This window comes from Sycon ciliatum, chromosome 11 (genome assembly GCF_964019385.1).
Source record: "Sycon ciliatum chromosome 11, ocSycCili1.1, whole genome shotgun sequence".
NCBI lineage: Eukaryota > Metazoa > Porifera > Calcarea > Leucosolenida > Sycettidae > Sycon > Sycon ciliatum.
In genome coordinates, this window is record NC_088653.1 from 2,858,284 (window position 1) to 2,866,046 (window position 7,763).

Consider the following 7,763-nt stretch of genomic DNA (forward strand, 5'->3'; position numbering starts at 1 on the left):
AAATCTGCTTTTTCCTTCTGGGTTGTAAATCACACCGCTTCCTTGTTACCTGCACTGAATAGCGTGATGGGGATATCACCTCATTGCTACCCGCACTAAATAGAGTGATGGGGATATCATCCCTGTGTTACAACTTCAGGGGAGAACAAGAGAGTAGCCTGCACGGGCCAAGTAAGCACTTGAACATCCCTAAAAATGTCTACCTAGGTTCAGAGTGCACATACCATAATCACTATGAATCGAGCAGCCATCCTACACATATGGGGCCATGCACCCCCCCCCCCCCCACCCCCCCCCCCCCCAACCCCGCCAAAAACCCCAAAAGGGGACTAGCTACTATTCCTCTGGTCAAATGGATGGAAAGCATCACGCGATCATTGATACCTGGTCTGAACAGATGCATAGGGGTTTCCCCTCGGTACTGCCTGTCCTGAGCAGAGCAAGATGTGCATCACTTACAGATCTCGTTTCACTGCCGAGAGTGTTAAGAGCCTTGTTCGGCTTTCCTAACACTGGGCCTCTCCAAGCTACGGCACGTTGTGTTGCGAGGCGTATTGCGCATCCAGCCTTGAAGGAAGCGTCCGAGATGATCTTCCCATTGTACACTTTGCAGAAATCCTGTGCGAAGGCGTAGTTCAATGGACGGTGGGATAGTACGAATGTGGCAGAGTTGCACTTGCGATAGTTGGTGGGTGTAGCAACTGCAATCAAAAAAACAAAACAGAAAACGAAGAATCAACAATCTCGTCTTGAACAGTCATTCGGTAGCATTCCCATCTTATAGATATGAAGAGTGGACAGCGAAACTGTAAATGCATCTTGCTGTAAATGAATGAAATCACACACAAATGCATGCGGGGATCCAAGTGCATTCGTCACGACAACATTCAGACATTACTCGCTATGGTAACGCATGTCAAGTGTCAATGTCAGGGACCTGCTAGGTTCCTGATGTAATGTAGAAGCAAGAGTACATATCTCCCCCCCCCCCCCCTGAGTATGCAATGTCTGAGCCAGCTCTGCATAGGGTCGTGGTCCAGCGTAGTCGGATCTTCTGATGTCATGCGTACACTCCACACCAGCACAAGGCCGGTGTTGAGGCAGAGCTGGATCAGAAGTTGCACACTCTGGGGGTTATAATACTCCTGGTTACACGGTAGAAGTAGGTAATCATCATTACCTTCCCATATAGTGCATTACCTTCCCATATAGTGCATACCTTCCCATATAGTGCATAGCCTGGTGCCTTTGACGGTCATTTCATAAAAACATTTTTTTCGAAGTAAATGAAAAGGCGACGAGGAGACAATAACTTTATTAATGCGATTAATAGTATAAGTGAAGCGGACATTACAAAATGATGAATGAGAATACATGTATCTAAAATGGTTGTTCCTAATCGATTTTCTTGAGACTATCATCAGGGAAAATCGTCTCACAATAGAGGCTATACGGAGAAACAAACTACTTATAGGTTAATGGATAGTGGGAAGTATACAAGGTGAGGTGTGAAAAAAAACTAAAGTGGGAGAGAAGACGAAAGAAATTAGAAGAAAAGATGTGAGAGTGTTCCGACGGTGTGAGCTACTACAAAAGGTGAGTGAAATGAAGGCGTGGAAGCATGTGAATGTGATAGAGTGAGGAACTGTGAGGTGTAGGTGTATGCGAATGAATACGTGTGTGAATGCTAGGTGAAGAGTCTCAGTTTTGTGACATTTTCTTTCTGAATGCATAGATTAGGATTGTGTTTACGGATGAAAACAGCTTCTAATACCTTAAGTTCACGAAACCTACGAGCACGACACAAAACAGTGAAGCATGAATCATCATACACTGAGCGGCATTGGCTACTAGACAAGAGGTGTTTCTTAATGGCTGACCCTTTCGTTGTGGTCTCACCTTCAGTCCGGTCATCTTCATCTTGGTTGTCCAACTCACTCTCTTCATCACTGCTCTCACCTTCCTCATCCTCCTCCGCTTCCATCCCGTCCTCTGCACCCAACGACAATCCCACGCTACTGCTCGCTGCCAGTCCATGTCCGGTTGTAGATGCTATTACCCGCGTACGAGTCATGCTCCTAGTTATTGGTCTCCGTACCTGTGTTTGGCCATTTCCTTCAGTCTCACGTACCTGTGTACTTGTAGTCCGTTTCACTCACCTTTTGTAGTAGCTCACACCGTCGGAACACTCTCACATCTTTTCTTCTAATTTCTTTCGTCTTCTCTCCCACTTTAGTTTTTTTTCACACCTCACCTTGTATACTTCCCACTATCCATTAACCTATAAGTAGTTTGTTTCTCCGTATAGCCTCTATTGTGAGACGATTTTCCCTGATGATAGTCTCAAGAAAATCGATTAGGAACAACCATTTTAGATACATGTATTCTCATTCATCATTTTGTAATGTCCGCTTCACTTATACTATTAATCGCATTAACATTTTTTTCATTCATAAAAACATGGACTTCTCGCTTTTGACCAAACGGGTCAAACTTTGAGTTTTATAAGAATTAGTCCGGCAATCCCCTGTGGAATACTCTTCCAATCATGTGTTATGAAGTCTGCTTCTTCGAAAAAGCAACGGGAACAAGAACAGGATTTCAGCCGGGTTTTGCTCCGGAAGAACTGAATTGGGAAAAAAACAAGGCCATTTCACCCTATGTGAAACAGTACAAAACCAGTCAAGCGCCGAAAACAAGATCAGCGTCCCGGATGTGAGGAAAGCAAGTAAGGAGTACAGGAAGCACTTACGGTGGCAGTACGGGATTGTACTCAAAGTAAAGTCATCCCGGCACGTAACTGTAGACTTTCCCAGTATGATGTAGCCCTGATTGCACGAGTAGCGAACCGTGGCACCACGTTGGACCAGCGGGGCACTGCTCACACCAAACTGGATTGCAGGAACCGTGCAATTGAGGACTGGGCAGTGAAAAAAGACAATACGACATGGTCAGATCATGTCAGGCCATAGGCAAATATCTCTGGTGTGTCTCGCTCCGGTGAAAGTTAATCGTTTCTTCAGAATTTCTCCAATTTCATCCGACTCACCGAACATTCTCTTCAAACAAGCTACTTTCAACCGGAATCAAACTTCAAACTGGAGAACTGACAATACAATGATACTGTGCATATGTAGATAGGGTTCCATTGCGGAGAAACGGAACTTGTGCCTGCATGGGATAACGGATTTCAGAATTTGGAATGTGGTTCAGTCCCTAGACATGTGGGACAGTATTTAGGAAACGTTTGTAGTACACCCAAATCCCTTTAGGGACCCGTGATAATTGTTCGCAAAACCGGGAGTTCTTCTTGTCAATAGTGTACACCCAGCGAAAACACACAGATTTATGAAATAGACTTAAATTATTTGAAACTCGGATATTGAGCCAATAATAAAAGTATAAAGGAAAAGGACATATGGAAACGAGTTAAGAGTAACTCTCCACCACTGTAACTAGATACTATATACAGTCAGAAAGTGCTTGTGCTCATTTTCGTTGCGCTTGCCTTCCCCTCTTTGGTCTTTCCATAACCTTGAACCTTCCAAGTTGGAAGGCTGTCGGTTAGCGCTACGGAGATGTGTTGAAGCTAGGTGTCAGGACGTCGAATGTCTCAGTACTCTGTCAGTTTTGTGCCTAGTTGTTGCACTTTCTGACTGTATAATAGTATCTAGTTTCAGTGGTGGAGAGTTACTCTTAACTCGTTTCCATATGTCCTTTTCCTTTCTACTACTATTAAAATTAGTAAAAATTTGGTTTGTGAGCAACACTGCCTCACACTTAATCACTGCTTTTCACAAGAAAAATATTTTAATTCAAAGTTTCGGTCATGAAATAACCATCATCAGGAATCATTCCTGATGATGGTTATTTCATAACCGAAACGTTGAATTAAAATATTTTTATAGTGAAAAGCAGGTATTGAGCTTGAGCCAGTGTTGCTCACAAACCAATTTTTTACTCATGAAGCTGCGTGATGCGTCCTACAAAATTAAATTAGTGTTATTCTAAAGTGACCATTTGCCTTATCAGTGTTCTTCCTAAAGAGGTGGAGGGGGGGGGGGGTCACTGTAAACCCATGTGCACTCACCATCGCAATGAGGCACAGAAGTGAGCTGTCCACTAGCCAAGCAGCTTGGCGTGGCATGACCGATAAGTCCAAAGCCCTTATTGCATGAGTAGGCGGCGCTGCTCTGGAATTGGATCTCTGCGCTGCTAGCAACGCCATTAGTGATAATGGGTGCATCGCAGACCACGGCTGTAGACAGATTGAGAACAGGAATGCAACACAATCCTGTTGTTACATACCCTAACCTTAAATCATTTCTGACTTCCCCAAAGCAATACGCCCATTGCACTATGACGTAATTTGTATCATGAAGACCCCACACAGCCACCTGGGCATGGTTGTCTGGGGTGTTGAACAGTGCACAGCTGATCCCAGCGTACTCACATGCATTACTCATACCTGCCATATTTGGCAATGCTCTATGGGCTTATTAGCTGGTAGGTACTACAGTGGACTGCCTACAACCTGTCTCTCATAGAAGCCTATTTGGACTAATGGCCTGGTTTTCGAGATGCACTCTCCGCACATAAGCCTGATCCTAGTATTGGCATCGGCTTGTGTAGGAATAAGTCCTGCTTCTGTACATGACATGGGCCAGTGCATGCGAAAACGTGTCTTCGGGGGAAACCGATTTCTTTCAGAATTTTGAGAAAATCGCTCGGAAAGAAGAGTTATTTTTTTTGTGGCTCAACCGCGAATCTTGTCTACTCGATATCAAGACGACAAGAGAAGCGACCGACAAGCGATCATCATGGACGTGGTGGCGCAGGAGGAGTTGGAATTAGCACTTGAGGAAGGGCCTATGAGTAGACACACTCGTGGCAGACGCCGAGCAGCACGCCGGTTGAGCTGTACCGCTCGCGTGATTATCGTCGGCGCGTCCGAAGAGATTGGTAAGGTTTATTATCGAGGAGGAAGACGACAATTTATTTGACGAGTCGTGAATCGGAGCAGTCGGCAACTAGCAGCTGTTCTGCTCACAGTGACTCTGACGAAGCCCCAGCTAAGCGTCCGGGAGTGAAAGACTCCTGTGTTGAGGTTGAAGGCGAGTCGAGAGTGGATGAATTAGGCGGAGATTCTGTGGCCTCTGCAAGCGACGATGAGCAGGACGCGCTTCAGAGCATTGCCGCTGTGGACTGACTGATTCTTGGAGGCTGTGGCTGCGTTCGGAACTACCATTTCAGCAGCTTCACGTCGAGCGCAGTCCTCCATTACGACGACTAAATCTCGGCGATGAAATCGAAGGACCTCGGCATTTTTTATATTTGTGCGCTGGCTGCGCTGCACGCGTGACGATCCTGTCGACTGCCATGCATCAGTCGACAGCTTCCGCAACGGAAAGGACGCGCATCACGTTTGGATACACTGTGATGGGACACATCGTGTGTCGAACCGCGTTTATGCAGCTCCATGTGGTTGGCAGAATATGACTGTCTGCAAGTGGACAAGGAGAACATTAACTGTGACACTGGTGCACATGGAAAGCTGGCAATGTTCCTTGGAATAAATTTACTGCAGAAGTGGGAGACAGAGCGCAGCAGTTTATTCTGAACAGACTGAACTACAGCTTAGTGTTCGGTCTCCCTTTGTCTGTTGCACCAAGAGGGAGAGGTGAGGAATCTCCCATGAAACTTACCTACATCCGTCGCCTACAAGTTTGTCCTTTCGGAACATGTCGAGCAGTCTGGTGAAGCGCAAACCCTGGGTTACCATATTTTGTTTGTATCTGTGGACTAAGAAGTGCAAGTCCGTCGAGTTCAGGACGCAACGGATGGATGTGTTCAACAAGTGTGCGCTGCTCCGGGACGATATTTGTTCTCCTCGTGCAGAGGATGAAAAGAAGTCTGCAACGGAACCACTCCGTGACCATGTTGTCTTTGCACAAAAGGAACGCAAGTTCTTGTTAGGTCAACGCTGCAAGAATTTGCTGGACAATGTTGCCCGGTTTTGTCTGGATAACAAGGCAGCCTTCATTGAATGTCTTGACCAATACTAAAGGCTTGTACGCAAAACTGTTGCTGCTTTCAGCGACGCTGTAGATAATGCATTATACAAGGCATATTCCATGTTGGACAATGCCATAGAAATCATGGTCTCTATGTACTTTCAAATGTGATATCCAGCTTCATCTTCCATGGAGTTGTTCTCTAGACCCCAGTGATTGATTTTCAAGAAAGAAAAAAATTTCCAAAATTTGCCCTTAGACACGGTATTGCATGCACTGGCCCACATTATATGCCACGCCTCTCATACATGGCAATCCAGTTTCCGTGCGATCGCGATGTCCTGATTTATCCCTCACCAGGACTCACTCTGAGTTTAGTGGGAATGTTCGTAGTTCACACAGACCTATAGTATGCAGGGAACTGAGATCCAAACAACAGTGACGCTATGTACCGTGGTTTCCGGCGGATATAAGGCTTCATATTTTAAGCAGCATGTGAGTGCAAGATTTTTGTCACGAGATATAGGCATCTACCCTGCCTTTTCCGGCTCATTTGACCATCACGTTAAACGGCTGTTTTTAATATTTATTTATTTATGGATTCCCCAAAGGCCGAGGCCTAAGTCGAGCGGGTCTCCGTTCATGGCTTACTGGGAGTATATCTGCAAAATTATAACATATAGATTGAGAAGAGGAAGGGTTATAACAAATGCGTACTGTAGAAATCAGCCATAACATTCATGACTATGTTACAGACACTCTGGAAAGAATGAGACTTCTTGTGGGGTGAATTGTGAATGGTATTTCAAGTGTTGCCTATACTCCAGGGATGCCGGATACCAAGAGTACATAACCCCCCAAGAGTGTGCAACTCCACTATGGGTGCTGTCCCGACAGAATTTCAAGTTGACGTCATTTTGATGATGCAATGCGCACTGTACACGGATTATCAGACGAATCCGGAACCTGTGGTTGACCGAAGCCGATCGATCCTGTACAAATTATTGCAAAGAAAAACGTGTGATGCGTTGACACCCGTACACATGTTGTAAATCACTGGTGCAAGGAGCATTGCGTCATAAATAATGACGTCAACTTGAAATTCTGTCGGGACAGCAGGGTATGTGGGAGTTGCACACTCTTGGGGGGTTATGTACTCTTGCGGATACCAAGAGCACATAACCCCCAGAGGGTGCAACTCCTGATCCAGCTCCGTATAGGGTCTTGGTCGAGCGTAATCGAATCTTCTGCTGTCATGAGTACACTCCACACCAGTGCAAGGCCGGTCTCGAGGCAGGGCACCGTTGTTTTTGATCCGAGAGTACCCACGATTCCCCAGGTTCCACTCAGATGTGTACGGTATTATGACGCAAAGATCCGACTACGCTCGACCAAGACCCAATGCAGAGCTGGATCAGGCGTTGCACACTCGGGGGGGGGGGGGGTGTTATGTACTCTTGCTGATACATGTAGGTCTGTTTCTCTGGCACAGGAATCAACAATAGACTTCATAAAATAAGGAGCAAGAAGAGTGAGAGAGAGGCCCTACGAGAGTTTCAGAGATACATCTATATACTCTAAGCAAGGCAGAACAAATGAGACCATTGACTTTCACGCTGCTCGGAGTTTCGTGTTCAAAAACACTCACCAGGCGAGTGTTTTCGGGCACGAGACTCGAAGTCACGAGAAAGATGTTGGTCTCTGCTGTTCTACCTAGTCTATTACACCCCGCACTTGTGGTATGGAGCA

General features: G+C 45.8%; 1 long non-coding RNA gene across 1 annotated transcript; it reads right to left on the reverse strand.

Annotated features, from left to right (window-relative positions):
- Positions 1–526: 526 nt before the first annotated feature.
- LOC135827396 (uncharacterized) lies at positions 527–4,252 on the reverse strand. Its single transcript, XR_010555431.1, has 3 exons — positions 4,091–4,252; positions 2,753–2,920; positions 527–701 (listed from the first exon to the last, which is right to left on the reverse strand). It is a non-coding gene; the product is annotated as an uncharacterized LOC135827396 (long non-coding RNA).
- Between the last annotated feature and the right edge of the window lie 3,511 nt (positions 4,253–7,763).